The sequence below is a fragment of the Drosophila subpulchrella genome, unplaced genomic scaffold (assembly GCF_014743375.2).
Source record: "Drosophila subpulchrella strain 33 F10 #4 breed RU33 unplaced genomic scaffold, RU_Dsub_v1.1 Primary Assembly Seq25, whole genome shotgun sequence".
NCBI lineage: Eukaryota > Metazoa > Arthropoda > Insecta > Diptera > Drosophilidae > Drosophila > Drosophila subpulchrella.
This window is the reverse complement of record NW_023665555.1, coordinates 853,263-868,670: the sequence shown is the minus strand read 5'-3', so window position 1 is coordinate 868,670 and position 15,408 is coordinate 853,263. Positions and strand designations below refer to the sequence as shown.

The window sequence follows — 15,408 nt, the reverse complement described above, 5'->3', positions numbered from 1 at the left end:
GCGCTCCCTCGTTGCTCCCTCGGTGCTCCCTCGACGCTCCCTCGACGCTCTTAACTGCATTGAGTTTCTACAGCGCTGGTCATTCTTCTCGAAGCAACTTGAAATCTCCCGCGGCGATATTTCCCATGTTTCCACTGGGACATCGATACTCATGGGCTATCGATCCCCAGCTCGCTGCTCATTGCTGCGTCCTACTCCTTCACATGGTTTCTCCGACTGGTCACACTATCCGTGCGTGATCGATGTTTCATCGACTATCGATACCGACGGTGAGGCGTTGCCACCTGCTCGTTGCGATATTTCCACCTTTTGCCGATATTTCCAGTTTGCGTGTGCCCATCGATCGCACTATCGTCCAGTGTCAATCGATCGCCTATCGAGGCGCTCCCTTCCCTGGCCCGTGGTGATTTTGCAACTTTCGATCTGCCTGCACAGCTTTTGTCTGAACCGGCTTTTACTTCTCTTCGATCGATGCTTGTCGATTTCCATAATGCGCCCCTTGTGCCGTCGCACGCACTTCATGTCTAAAGATACCAAAGAGCGAAATTCGCAGCGGACAAAATCTCCGGAGCGACCACGCTTATACTCCTTGAGAATATTTTCAGATCGGACTTCTTCACTGCATTAGGAACATTTCATCGAATTCGTCTCACGGGTTTGGGTAAGCATATGCAGTTTGAGGCTGTAATTACTACCACTATTGCCATGAAACCAATTCCTTTTGCCGACAGCTTCTTAGCTTGTGTTACTTGAAAGACCATGGTTATGCCGACCCTCGTTGCGTAGCCGCAGTGGTGTAAGAATCTCATGAATTTTCAGATTTTCCTTGCCGAAAAAGGTTTTGGAGCTGCACTTCGCGCAGTATAATTCGTAACTAACTTATTTTTTTTTCAGTTAACTGATGGTGCGACGCGTGTTTCTGTATTTTGTGACCAGCTGGCTATGGTGTAGATCTGATTCTGCACCGTCCTCCCCCTTTTCTCGGGTAACAACTATACAGTGGCGGATCTAGGGTTGCTGGCGCCCGGGGCAAAGCGAAAAATTACGACCCCTCCCTATTTGCTGTACGAATAACATTAGGAGTATTTTAAAAGTAAATAGGTTATTAATTATTAAAAGCTTATATGTTTGAAGAATTGTATTTCATATCGATTCTTTTGTCAGTTACAACGGAAAAAAACATTATTATTTGTGTTTGTGTTGTTTTAGAATATAACTTTTCTGGCCTTGATTGCCGCAAATTCAGCAATAATATCATTGTAGTCGAGTGATGCGATTTTCGATAGATAGTATAGCTAAATTTGACAGCCTGTCTTGGTTCATGGTTGTGCGGAGATAAGATTTTATCAATTTCAGTTTACTGAATGATCGCTCACACGAAGCCACGGACAATGGTAGAGTCAGCAAAATTTTCAATGCCGTCACAAGTGTTTTCTACGCCTCTTACCCCAACGATGAAATATACAATAGTATTCCTTTTGGAGTGAGATCAAGACTTTCTCCCTTTTTATTGGCCCTTTTCAGAAGAAAAACAAGGGAGAACGCTATAGTCGAGTACCTCGACTATCAGATACCCGTTACTCAGCTAAAGGGACCAAAGGGAAATGGAGATATGCAAGCAGCAAAGCGAGATTACAATGCGCCACCTACCGGCGGCTTACAGATTTAAGCGTGATGGGCGTTAGAGTGGGCGTGGCAACATTTTTTTTGGATCAATCGATAGGTATTGACGAGACCAATACATTTCAGTTAAAATTTTTTATCTAGCACAAAAATTGTGGGTGCCACAGGCTTGGGCGGTTTGTGGGCGTTAGAGTGGGCGTGGCATATTCGCATAACAAACTTGCGCTGCGTACAAGGCTACGGAATCTAAATAAGAAATCCCAGTACTATATCTTTGATAGTTTCCGAGATATCCGCGTTCATACTAACGATTTTTTGAAGTTTGTGGGCGGTTTGTGGGCGTTTAAGTGGGCGTGGCAAATTTTTTTTGGGTCAATCGATAGGTATTGATGAGAACAATTCATTTCAGTTTAAATTTTTACTCTAGCATCAAAACTGTAGGAGCCACAGTTTTGGGCGGTTTGTGGGCGTTAGAGTGGGCGTGGCACTCTACTGAAACAAACTTGCGCTGCGTAAGAAGCTCAGAAATCTGCATGCCAAATCTCAATAGCCTAGCTTTTATAGTTTCCAAAATCTCAGCGTTCATCCGGACAGACAGACAGACGGACAGACGGACATGGCTAGATCGACTCGGCTAGTGATCCTGATCAAGAATATATATACTTTATGGGGTCGGAAACGCTTCCTTCTGCCTGTTACATACTTTCCGACGAATCTAGTATACCCTTTTACTCTACGAGTAACGGGTATAATGACATCTTTGATATCGTGAAACAATTCCGTACCATTTAAATCATTAGAATAAATTTCAGCTAATGATTTGCATTTATCGTTAACTTCCAATAGTTTTATATTCAAAACTTCTTTATCGTCATCAAGATATTCTTTGAAGTTGAAGAAAAATCCGAAGCTCTCATTCAGCACTCTCAAGTTAGCAAAACGAGTAGAAACTTCGATTGAAAGTCTGTCCGAAATTTCAACTAAAAAGCGTCTTGTTTCTTCGTAGGTATCGAGCGCAGCGTCATCAGCAAGTTCACCTGGCATCTTACGTTTCTTGATTCTCCTCTTCGAAATCGATACGCCCATTTCTTCACACAGTTTTTTAGCTTTCAATATGACTGTGTCGCATGAATGTCGCATATGAATTCTGGAAACATATATTGCTAGTCGGACTCGATTTAGCGCCTTCTAGATTTGGCGCCCGGGGCGCTTACCCCGCTTCGCCCCCCCCCCTAGATCCGCCACTGCAACTATACGAGTTCGTCCGGCGCATTCCGTATAGAATCTCCGAATGCTACGGTGTGTCTGGACTGCGTGACTTGTGTTGCCTGTCTTCCTTGGCGATGGCGGTTTCAGTCTCTAAGGTTTCTCTTGTGTTCTTCCAGCGTGCGACCGATCACTATTATGTCATCCTGGTAAGCGAGGTGACATCTCGGGGCAAACTACTTGGTCCAAAACTCGTTGAAACGTTGCCGACGCCAAGTGAAGTCCGAACGGCATTACCCTCCACTGAAATATACCTTTGCCTGGTACCGTGAACGTCGTGTATTGCCTGCTATTTTCTTCCAGTGGGATCTGCCAGTATCCATCCTTCAGGTCCAAACTGCTGATGTACCGCGCTTCCCTTAGTTGATCTAGGAAGTTGATCTGTCTGAAGTCGACACACAGTCTCCACTTGCCTGTCTTCTTTTTCACCATCACGATGGGGGAGCTGTATGGGCTCTTTGAATGCTCTATGAACCCCATTTGGAGAAGCTCGTCCACCCTTGCGTTGATATCCCCTTGGATTTTTGGGTTCTTGAGGTAGTGTCTCTGCTTATTTGGCTTGTCATCCTTCATTTCGATCTGGTGTTCAGCCATATTCGATGTTCCCGTCATTGTGCTGAAGTCTGCCAGCTCTGCTTCCAGGAACGCTGTAGTACCGTCCAAGTCCTTTTTTTGTTGATCGACTGCTACCGATAGCTTCTCCTCGAGCCAATCATTGTGTCGGTTCCTGGATGGTATTCTCGTGTCCAGCACACCTTATCTTGGTTCCGACTTGTTTCCATCCCAACACCAACGGATCTACTACTCCGGGTAAAGTCAACAGGCTCATGGTCACTTGTTTGTTGCCGAATTTGACCTCCACCTCGAGCTGCGCATTAATTCCGCAGCATCTTCCGTCTGCCAACCTAACTTGCCGTCTCGTCCTTGTAATCCCTCCTAGAGCAGCAATATTGTCCGCCATTTCTTCGCTAACGAAGCTCGCCGTCGCTCCGGTGTCGATTGTGGCTTTGTAGCTCTTCCCACCAATCATCACAGCTGCGGAAAACTGCTGCTCCTCCTCGACTAGCTTGCCCGTTAGTTTGGAGAGGTAGCATTGTGCGATCCCCGCTCGCCTCTTTGCGGCTGAGATCGCTGGCCATTTCCCGATCATTGGCAGCAATCGACGCTCCTGACACCAACCTAGCCGCATATCCAGCAGAATAACAGCCGTTGGTCTCGACACCCTCTAGCCCAGTGTCCGTTCCCCCCACATTTCCGACAGGCTTCCTGCGGGTCTGTGATATGGGTGGCATCTTGTGGCCTCTATGTGTTGCTTGGCGGCCTCCACAAGGTATTGTTTGGCTGTCTCTGTTGCTGTGGGGGTGGTGTCCATTGGCCTCCGCGTAGTGCGTCTGTTGCCTGCTGTCGTCTGACTTGGTGTGGTCGTGACCATTGGTCATTTCCCCGTGTCTCCTGGTTGTCTGTCTCCTCGCATCTTCTGCATGTGACCTGCGTTGGTGATGCCGACTTGGTCTTCGAGAACTTGTTCTCCTGTGCGAAAACTTCCCGTTATTTTTCAAGTTCTTCGTACTTTTCGACTAGACACATTAGCGTATCCAGGTCCGACACTTGGTAAACTCTTAGGAAGATCCGTAGACTTGGGGTGCAATTCTCTTTAATGATCCTAAATTTCTCTTTCGTAGAGTAGCTAAGTGGGCTGGCAATGACCGGATCTGGTCCGCCAGCCTGGTGAAGAAATCCCACGGATCATATCTAAGTCCAAGCCGTACGTGTTGATGGTCCATTCTACCTGCTCAACGAATTGAAATTGTTTTTCCGCCCCGTCGATCCTGAACGACCATCGCGGACCTGTTTAGCGGCCTTTGCATAGTCCGACTGGCTTGGTCTCGGGGTCAGCGCTGCTGTTTTTCTATCTTGGTTTGACTCTCTCCTGTGGGCCCCTTTTTGCAATTTGTCAATGCTCAGGCTTGCCACTAGGTTGTCCCTTCAGCGTTCGTTAACGTAATGCTTTGGCCGGCTCTGTCGTGGTATGTTGCTTCCAGCTCGGCCCAGATGTCGACGAGTTGTGGGTCGTTCTCCGTTTCTGAGTAGTATTCCGACAGTGCCTTCCTGATGTCGTCTAGCCTGCCCTCAAGGGTGACATTAAGCCTCTGCGCGACATGGGCGAAGTCCTCCTTCTTAAGGCGGTAAATCCACTTCTTTCCCATTTTTATTGTGTTGGTCTCACTGTTGGGACAATCACGTTGGGCGCCAGATGTAACGAACTGATTTTTTTGTCTGCTCGCTACGAGATTCGTGCGGCTATTTCAGAAGATTTTGTGTTCGTCCCACCAAATTTATATGAGGTGACCGCCCCGTAGATCAGTAAGAAAACACAGGGTTCGAGTGGTAACAGTGGGAATTATTCTCGTGTTATTGTTACTGCGGGGGTGTGGCTGGGCTGGCCTCGGTATCTCCTTGCTCGGGTCCAACCGGCTGCTGATGCTCCTTTCCTGGCGTTTCCGTTTCGACGCGTTGACTCGACGTCCACTGGCTCCTGTGTCTCGGGACGCTCGTAGTGGCCGCCTCTGCTCGCTTGCCGACGCGCTGCCTCGGGGTCGCTTGTCGCGCCTTGGACTCGCAGAGAGTTCGGCCTTGTGGGCTTAGGGAAGCGTCACCGTTCTCAGACTAGGGTGAACAAGCATTGCTCTCCAGGCCAACGCCTTTCGAGGCAATACCTGTCCCTTGCTCTGTCCCGGACGGTCCCGCTAGGTTCTTGCTCAGATCGCGCTGACAGTCAAGGCCAACGCCAGGAAGCTGCCTAGCATTCCACTTTGCTTTACGCCAAGCGCAGACGATCGTTCCACCCGGCTTCACCCTACTGCTCGACGTCCGTTACGCTCCTGCGCTCCCCAATGAGCTCCGCACGCCGATGGTAACGTGGCTGCCTGCGCTGTCTCCTGTCTTGCCGCTGGGCTTCGGGACCTTTCCCGACTAGTAGCTTGGCGTTCTGGCACTCGGGGATTTGGGCGGATGCTATTCGGGAACTTGGCCGGTAATCGCAGGGCTTTCCAGGCCAACGCCTCTTGAAACCACAAATCGATCCACCGCTCGTCCTTCATGCCAGGTCCTGCTTGGTCGGGCAAGGTACGCTGGGTCTTACACAATTTTTTCGTTCTTCGTCGTAGGCCTCTTTCGCTTGACTCTGACAGACCCGCCGGCCGATTCGCCAGGGTGTGGTCGTGACAAAGTTGGAAACCAAACGCCTTAACTTAGCCGTGTGATGCCTTCCGGACCTCAGCCACTTGTGTCTCAATTCGGAGACTCCTGATGTCCCAGTCCCGAACGTCTCAACGTGGCGATCTAGCTCCTTGTATGCTTCCCACGGCGCTGCTTCCGACGACTCGCCTTGTTGTGGCTCCCTCGTACTTGATTGAATGACTGTTTACTTTTGTATTTTAACTGATCTTAATGGTTTGACTCCTCGCGATCGACTGATCCAAATGCCAGCGCTCTGCGGCCTTATATAGGGCCTTTGGGAACCGTTTTTCCCTTTTGCGCACGGCCCGCTGAATCTCTCCACTCCGGGTCCAAATTCCGTGACTCCTGTTTGACCCACTTGTCCCTTACGCACTGCTTCCAACCGATGTTCTGCCCACTGCTGCCGTCCTGCTGGTTCCCGTGATGCTTGTGGCACGCCTGTGTGCCGCTCCACTGCCGAGATGTGGCACTTCTTCTCCCGGTCCAAGGTTCACGGCAGAGTCCAAAGTCCGGTGGAGTTCCGTTATCCCCTTTTGCACACGGCCCTCTTGCTCTGCCCGCCAAGTCTCCACTCCTTGGTCTCCAAAATCTCTTGTTCTCCATCCTTGGTCTCCAAACTCACTTGTTCTCCAACCGCTCCTCGCCGCGCCGTTACTACGCGAATTCGCCGCGTATCTCGTAAGCGACCGGCCATCTGTTGCTGCTGCTGCTTAGATTTGTGGCGAGTTATTCAACTCCTCACATTCCCCCCTTACTTCAGGAAACATGTAAGACTCGTTCCTGCTCTCCGTCGTTTCCTTGCACTTCCTAGCATTCGAGTCTTTGTTATGCGCTTTCGATTCCCGCGGCGCTCCCTCGTTGCTCCCTCGGTGCTCCCTCGACGCTCCCTCGACGCTCTTAACTGCATTGAGTTTCTACAGCGCTGGTCATTCTTCTCGAAGCAACTTGAAATCTCCCGCGGCGATATTTCCCATGTTTCCACTGGGACATCGATACTCATGGGCTATCGATCCCCAGCTCGCTGCTCATTGCTGCGTCCTACTCCTTCACATGGTTTCTCCGACTGGTCACACTATCCGTGCGTGATCGATGTTTCATCGACTATCGATACCGACGGTGAGGCGTTGCCACCTGCTCGTTGCGATATTTCCACCTTTTGCCGATATTTCCAGTTTGCGTGTGCCCATCGATCGCACTATCGTCCAGTGTCAATCGATCGCCTATCGAGGCGCTCCCTTCCCTGGCCCGTGGTGATTTTGCAACTTTCGATCTGCCTGCACAGCTTTTGTCTGAACCGGCTTTTACTTCTCTTCGATCGATGCTTGTCGATTACCATAATGCGCCCCTTGTACCGTCGCACGCACTTCATGTCTAAAGATACCAAAGAGCGAAATTCGCAGCGGACAAAATCTCCGGAGCGACCACGCTTATACTCCTTGAGAATATTTTCAGATCGGACTTCTTCACTGCATTAGGAACATTTCATCGAATTCGTCTCACGGGTTTGGGTAAGCATATGCAGTTTGAGGCTGTAATTACTACCACTATTGCCATGAAACCAATTCCTTTTGCCGACAGCTTCTTAGCTTGTGTTACTTGAAAGACCATGGTTATGCCGACCCTCGTTGCGTAGCCGCAGTGGTGTAAGAATCTCATGAATTTTCAGATTTTCCTTGCCGAAAAAGGTTTTGGAGCTGCACTTCGCGCAGTATAATTCGTAACTAACTTATTTTTTTTTCAGTTAACTGATGGTGCGACGCGTGTTTCTGTATTTTGTGACCAGCTGGCTATGGTGTAGATCTGATTCTGCACCGTCCTCCCCCTTTTCTCGGGTAACAACTATACAGTGGCGGATCTAGGGTTGCTGGCGCCCGGGGCAAAGCGAAAAATTACGACCCCTCCCTATTTGCTGTACGAATAACATTAGGAGTATTTTAAAAGTAAATAGGTTATTAATTATTAAAAGCTTATATGTTTGAAGAATTGTATTTCATATCGATTCTTTTGTCAGTTACAACGGAAAAAAAACATTATTATTTGTGTTTGTGTTGTTTTAGAATATAACTTTTCTGGCCTTGATTGCCGCAAATTCAGCAATAATATCATTGTAGTCGAGTGATGCGATTTTCGATAGATAGTATAGCTAAATTTGACAGCCTGTCTTGGTTCATGGTTGTGCGGAGATAAGATTTTATCAATTTCAGTTTACTGAATGATCGCTCACACGAAGCCACGGACAATGGTAGAGTCAGCAAAATTTTCAATGCCGTCACAAGTGTTTTCTACGCCTCTTACCCCAACGATGAAATATACAATAGTATTCCTTTTGGAGTGAGATCAAGACTTTCTCCCTTTTTATTGGCCCTTTTCAGAAGAAAAACAAGGGAGAACGCTATAGTCGAGTACCTCGACTATCAGATACCCGTTACTCAGCTAAAGGGACCAAAGGGAAATGGAGATATGCAAGCAGCAAAGCGAGATTACAATGCGCCACCTACCGGCGGCTTACAGATTTAAGCGTGATGGGCGTTAGAGTGGGCGTGGCAACATTTTTTTTGGATCAATCGATAGGTATTGACGAGACCAATACATTTCAGTTAAAATTTTTTATCTAGCACAAAAATTGTGGGTGCCACAGGCTTGGGCGGTTTGTGGGCGTTAGAGTGGGCGTGGCATATTCGCATAACAAACTTGCGCTGCGTACAAGGCTACGGAATCTAAATAAGAAATCCCAGTACTATATCTTTGATAGTTTCCGAGATATCCGCGTTCATACTAACGATTTTTTGAAGTTTGTGGGCGGTTTGTGGGCGTTTAAGTGGGCGTGGCAAATTTTTTTTGGGTCAATCGATAGGTATTGATGAGAACAATTCATTTCAGTTTAAATTTTTACTCTAGCATCAAAACTGTAGGAGCCACAGTTTTGGGCGGTTTGTGGGCGTTAGAGTGGGCGTGGCACTCTACTGAAACAAACTTGCGCTGCGTAAGAAGCTCAGAAATCTGCATGCCAAATCTCAATAGCCTAGCTTTTATAGTTTCCAAAATCTCAGCGTTCATCCGGACAGACAGACAGACGGACAGACGGACAGACGGACATGGCTAGATCGACTCGGCTAGTGATCCTGATCAAGAATATATATACTTTATGGGGTCGGAAACGCTTCCTTCTGCCTGTTACATACTTTCCGACGAATCTAGTATACCCTTTTACTCTACGAGTAACGGGTATAATGACATCTTTGATATCGTGAAACAATTCCGTACCATTTAAATCATTAGAATAAATTTCAGCTAATGATTTGCATTTATCGTTAACTTCCAATAGTTTTATATTCAAAACTTCTTTATCGTCATCAAGATATTCTTTGAAGTTGAAGAAAAATCCGAAGCTCTCATTCAGCACTCTCAAGTTAGCAAAACGAGTAGAAACTTCGATTGAAAGTCTGTCCGAAATTTCAACTAAAAAGCGTCTTGTTTCTTCGTAGGTATCGAGCGCAGCGTCATCAGCAAGTTCACCTGGCATCTTACGTTTCTTGATTCTCCTCTTCGAAATCGATACGCCCATTTCTTCACACAGTTTTTTAGCTTTCAATATGACTGTGTCGCATGAATGTCGCATATGAATTCTGGAAACATATATTGCTAGTCGGACTCGATTTAGCGCCTTCTAGATTTGGCGCCCGGGGCGCTTACCCCGCTTCGCCCCCCCCCCTAGATCCGCCACTGCAACTATACGAGTTCGTCCGGCGCATTCCGTATAGAATCTCCGAATGCTACGGTGTGTCTGGACTGCGTGACTTGTGTTGCCTGTCTTCCTTGGCGATGGCGGTTTCAGTCTCTAAGGTTTCTCTTGTGTTCTTCCAGCGTGCGACCGATCACTATTATGTCATCCTGGTAAGCGAGGTGACATCTCGGGGCAAACTACTTGGTCCAAAACTCGTTGAAACGTTGCCGACGCCAAGTGAAGTCCGAACGGCATTACCCTCCACTGAAATATACCTTTGCCTGGTACCGTGAACGTCGTGTATTGCCTGCTATTTTCTTCCAGTGGGATCTGCCAGTATCCATCCTTCAGGTCCAAACTGCTGATGTACCGCGCTTCCCTTAGTTGATCTAGGAAGTTGATCTGTCTGAAGTCGACACACAGTCTCCACTTGCCTGTCTTCTTTTTCACCATCACGATGGGGGAGCTGTATGGGCTCTTTGAATGCTCTATGAACCCCATTTGGAGAAGCTCGTCCACCCTTGCGTTGATATCCCCTTGGATTTTTGGGTTCTTGAGGTAGTGTCTCTGCTTATTTGGCTTGTCATCCTTCATTTCGATCTGGTGTTCAGCCATATTCGATGTTCCCGTCATTGTGCTGAAGTCTGCCAGCTCTGCTTCCAGGAACGCTGTAGTACCGTCCAAGTCCTTTTTTTGTTGATCGACTGCTACCGATAGCTTCTCCTCGAGCCAATCATTGTGTCGGTTCCTGGATGGTATTCTCGTGTCCAGCACACCTTATCTTGGTTCCGACTTGTTTCCATCCCAACACCAACGGATCTACTACTCCGGGTAAAGTCAACAGGCTCATGGTCACTTGTTTGTTGCCGAATTTGACCTCCACCTCGAGCTGCGCATTAATTCCGCAGCATCTTCCGTCTGCCAACCTAACTTGCCGTCTCGTCCTTGTAATCCCTCCTAGAGCAGCAATATTGTCCGCCATTTCTTCGCTAACGAAGCTCGCCGTCGCTCCGGTGTCGATTGTGGCTTTGTAGCTCTTCCCACCAATCATCACAGCTGCGGAAAACTGCTGCTCCTCCTCGACTAGCTTGCCCGTTAGTTTGGAGAGGTAGCATTGTGCGATCCCCGCTCGCCTCTTTGCGGCTGAGATCGCTGGCCATTTCCCGATCATTGGCAGCAATCGACGCTCCTGACACCAACCTAGCCGCATATCCAGCAGAATAACAGCCGTTGGTCTCGACACCCTCTAGCCCAGTGTCCGTTCCCCCCACATTTCCGACAGGCTTCCTGCGGGTCTGTGATATGGGTGGCATCTTGTGGCCTCTATGTGTTGCTTGGCGGCCTCCACAAGGTATTGTTTGGCTGTCTCTGTTGCTGTGGGGGTGGTGTCCATTGGCCTCCGCGTAGTGCGTCTGTTGCCTGCTGTCGTCTGACTTGGTGTGGTCGTGACCATTGGTCATTTCCCCGTGTCTCCTGGTTGTCTGTCTCCTCGCATCTTCTGCATGTGACCTGCGTTGGTGATGCCGACTTGGTCTTCGAGAACTTGTTCTCCTGTGCGAAAACTTCCCGTTATTTTTCAAGTTCTTCGTACTTTTCGACTAGACACATTAGCGTATCCAGGTCCGACACTTGGTAAACTCTTAGGAAGATCCGTAGACTTGGGGTGCAATTCTCTTTAATGATCCTAAATTTCTCTTTCGTAGAGTAGCTAAGTGGGCTGGCAATGACCGGATCTGGTCCGCCAGCCTGGTGAAGAAATCCCACGGATCATATCTAAGTCCAAGCCGTACGTGTTGATGGTCCATTCTACCTGCTCAACGAATTGAAATTGTTTTTCCGCCCCGTCGATCCTGAACGACCATCGCGGACCTGTTTAGCGGCCTTTGCATAGTCCGACTGGCTTGGTCTCGGGGTCAGCGCTGCTGTTTTTCTATCTTGGTTTGACTCTCTCCTGTGGGCCCCTTTTTGCAATTTGTCAATGCTCAGGCTTGCCACTAGGTTGTCCCTTCAGCGTTCGTTAACGTAATGCTTTGGCCGGCTCTGTCGTGGTATGTTGCTTCCAGCTCGGCCCAGATGTCGACGAGTTGTGGGTCGTTCTCCGTTTCTGAGTAGTATTCCGACAGTGCCTTCCTGATGTCGTCTAGCCTGCCCTCAAGGGTGACATTAAGCCTCTGCGCGACATGGGCGAAGTCCTCCTTCTTAAGGCGGTAAATCCACTTCTTTCCCATTTTTATTGTGTTGGTCTCACTGTTGGGACAATCACGTTGGGCGCCAGATGTAACGAACTGATTTTTTTGTCTGCTCGCTACGAGATTCGTGCGGCTATTTCAGAAGATTTTGTGTTCGTCCCACCAAATTTATATGAGGTGACCGCCCCGTAGATCAGTAAGAAAACACAGGGTTCGAGTGGTAACAGTGGGAATTATTCTCGTGTTATTGTTACTGCGGGGGTGTGGCTGGGCTGGCCTCGGTATCTCCTTGCTCGGGTCCAACCGGCTGCTGATGCTCCTTTCCTGGCGTTTCCGTTTCGACGCGTTGACTCGACGTCCACTGGCTCCTGTGTCTCGGGACGCTCGTAGTGGCCGCCTCTGCTCGCTTGCCGACGCGCTGCCTCGGGGTCGCTTGTCGCGCCTTGGACTCGCAGAGAGTTCGGCCTTGTGGGCTTAGGGAAGCGTCACCGTTCTCAGACTAGGGTGAACAAGCATTGCTCTCCAGGCCAACGCCTTTCGAGGCAATACCTGTCCCTTGCTCTGTCCCGGACGGTCCCGCTAGGTTCTTGCTCAGATCGCGCTGACAGTCAAGGCCAACGCCAGGAAGCTGCCTAGCATTCCACTTTGCTTTACGCCAAGCGCAGACGATCGTTCCACCCGGCTTCACCCTACTGCTCGACGTCCGTTACGCTCCTGCGCTCCCCAATGAGCTCCGCACGCCGATGGTAACGTGGCTGCCTGCGCTGTCTCCTGTCTTGCCGCTGGGCTTCGGGACCTTTCCCGACTAGTAGCTTGGCGTTCTGGCACTCGGGGATTTGGGCGGATGCTATTCGGGAACTTGGCCGGTAATCGCAGGGCTTTCCAGGCCAACGCCTCTTGAAACCACAAATCGATCCACCGCTCGTCCTTCATGCCAGGTCCTGCTTGGTCGGGCAAGGTACGCTGGGTCTTACACAATTTTTTCGTTCTTCGTCGTAGGCCTCTTTCGCTTGACTCTGACAGACCCGCCGGCCGATTCGCCAGGGTGTGGTCGTGACAAAGTTGGAAACCAAACGCCTTAACTTAGCCGTGTGATGCCTTCCGGACCTCAGCCACTTGTGTCTCAATTCGGAGACTCCTGATGTCCCAGTCCCGAACGTCTCAACGTGGCGATCTAGCTCCTTGTATGCTTCCCACGGCGCTGCTTCCGACGACTCGCCTTGTTGTGGCTCCCTCGTACTTGATTGAATGACTGTTTACTTTTGTATTTTAACTGATCTTGACGGGTTGACTCCTCGTGATCGACTGAATAAGCTGCCAGCTCTCTGCGGTCTTACATAGGGCCTCTGGGAACCGTTATTTCCCTTTTGCGCACGGCCCGCTGAATCTCTCCACTCCGGGTGCAAAGTCCGTGACTCCTGTTTGACCCACTTGTCCTTTACGCACAGCTTACAACCGATGTTCTGCCCACTGCTGCCGTCCCGCTGGTTCCCGTGATGCTTGTGGCACGCCTGTGTGCCGCTCCAAAGTTCATGGCAGAGTCCAAAGTCCGGTGGAGTTCCGTTGTCCCCTCTTGCACACGGCCCTCTTGCTCTGCCCGCCAAGTCTCCACTCTCTCATTATCCGCTCCTTGGTCTCCAAACTCTCTTGTTCTCCATCCTTGGTCTCCAAGCTCTCTTGTTCTCCATCCTTGGTCTCCAAGCTCTCTTGTTCTCCATCCTTGGTCTCCAAACTCTCTTGTTCTCCAACCGCTCCTCGCCGCGTCGTTACTACGTTATTTCGCCTCATGGGCTATCGATCCCCAGCTCGCTGCTCATTGCTGCGTCCTACTCCTTTCCATGGTTCCTCCATCTGGTCACACTATCCGTGCGATCGATGTTTCATCGACTATCGATACCGACGGTGAGGCGTTGCCACCTGCTCGTTGCGATATTTTCACCATTTTCCGATATTTCCAGTTTTAAAGTGCCCATCGATCGCACTATCGTCCAGTGCCAATCGATCGCCTATCGAGGCGCTCCCTTCCCTGGCCCGTGGTGATTTTGAAACTTTCGATCTGCCCGCACAGCTTTTAGCTTTTTTTTTTAAATGCTTTGCTATTTCTTTATTGAATCTTCTCCCTTTGGATACTAACAATAAGTGTATCAAATCTTAGACTAATTAATCTAACTCACAGTCATATGACTGATGTTGTACTAAAGGCGCCCGAAAGTTATTGCTGGCTTAGCAGGTCGTTGCGTTGTAGACGGGATCGGCTGGAAACCCAAGTCAAGCCTCTTGCGAGGCGATTGGGGTTCACAGAGAGTTTTTCGTTGTAGGTCGCTTTTTGTTTGTCTATTTCATCTTTTACGGTAGGAATGCTTAGGTCCCTGTGGATAATTTGGTTGCGAATATACCATGGTGCCCCAGTGATAGTTCGCAGGATTTTCGATTGAACGCGCTGTATAATGTCTGTGTTGCTTCTGCTGGCGTTTCCCCATAGCTGGGAGCCGTATGTCCAGATGGGCTTGAGAGTGGAGTTGTAGAGCAAAACCTTGTAGTCTAGACGCAGGGGCGAACGAGCGTTAAGAATCCAGTGGAAGCTGCTGGCCTTTAGTTTTAGATGTACTTTCTTGCGTTCGATGTGTCTTCTCCAGGTTAGTCGTCTGTCAAGGTGGACGCCGAGATACGTTACATCGTTGACTTGGGGAATCTGCGTATTATTCAATAATAGTGGAGGGCATGTTTGCCTGTTGAGAGTAAACGTTATGTGTTTACATTTTTGTTCATTTATTTTAATCCGCCAATCAGATAGCCACCTCTCTACTACGAGGAGGTGGTTTGCTAGCTGTGTTGTGGCTCGGCCTGGGCACCTCGAGCGACTTAAAATTGCGGTGTCGTCAGCGAACGTAGATGTTGTTAGCTGCTCGTTCGTAGGAATATCCGCTGTGTATAGGAGGAACAGAGTAGGCCCTAGCGCGCTTCCTTGCGGGACTCCGGCTTTGATAATGTAGTCGTCGGATGTTGTTGTGTTGCACCTTACTGCGAAGGTCCTGTTGTTTAGATACGACTCAAGAAGCTTGTTAGTGTAATCAGGCAAGTGTGTTTTGATTTTGTGCATGAGGCCATCTAGCCATACTCGATCGAAGGCTTGAGATACGTCGAGGAATATTGCGCTGCAGTATTCCCGATGCTCAAAGGCTGTGCGTATTTCTGATGTTATTCTGTTAACTTGTTCGATTGTTCCATGGTTTTGACGAAATCCAAATTGATGAGCACGGATAACATTGTGTGCTCCTAGATATGGTTTTATGCGAGTTAGAAGGCATTTTTCGAACAGCTTAGTTAGACACGATAATAAACTAATTGGTCTGTAGAATGACGGAA

At 49.0% G+C, this 15,408-nt stretch overlaps 2 long non-coding RNA genes across 2 annotated transcripts; both read left to right on the top strand.

Moving 5' to 3' along the window:
* The first annotated feature begins 737 nt into the window (after positions 1-737).
* Positions 738-1,136, top strand: LOC119559602. The gene is made up of 2 exons (XR_005220864.1): positions 738-838; positions 895-1,136. It is a non-coding gene; the product is annotated as an uncharacterized LOC119559602 (long non-coding RNA).
* Positions 1,137-7,713: 6,577 nt separating this feature from the next.
* LOC119559604 lies at positions 7,714-8,112 on the top strand. The gene is made up of 2 exons (XR_005220865.1): positions 7,714-7,814; positions 7,871-8,112. It is a non-coding gene; the product is annotated as an uncharacterized LOC119559604 (long non-coding RNA).
* The last annotated feature ends 7,296 nt before the right edge of the window (positions 8,113-15,408 follow it).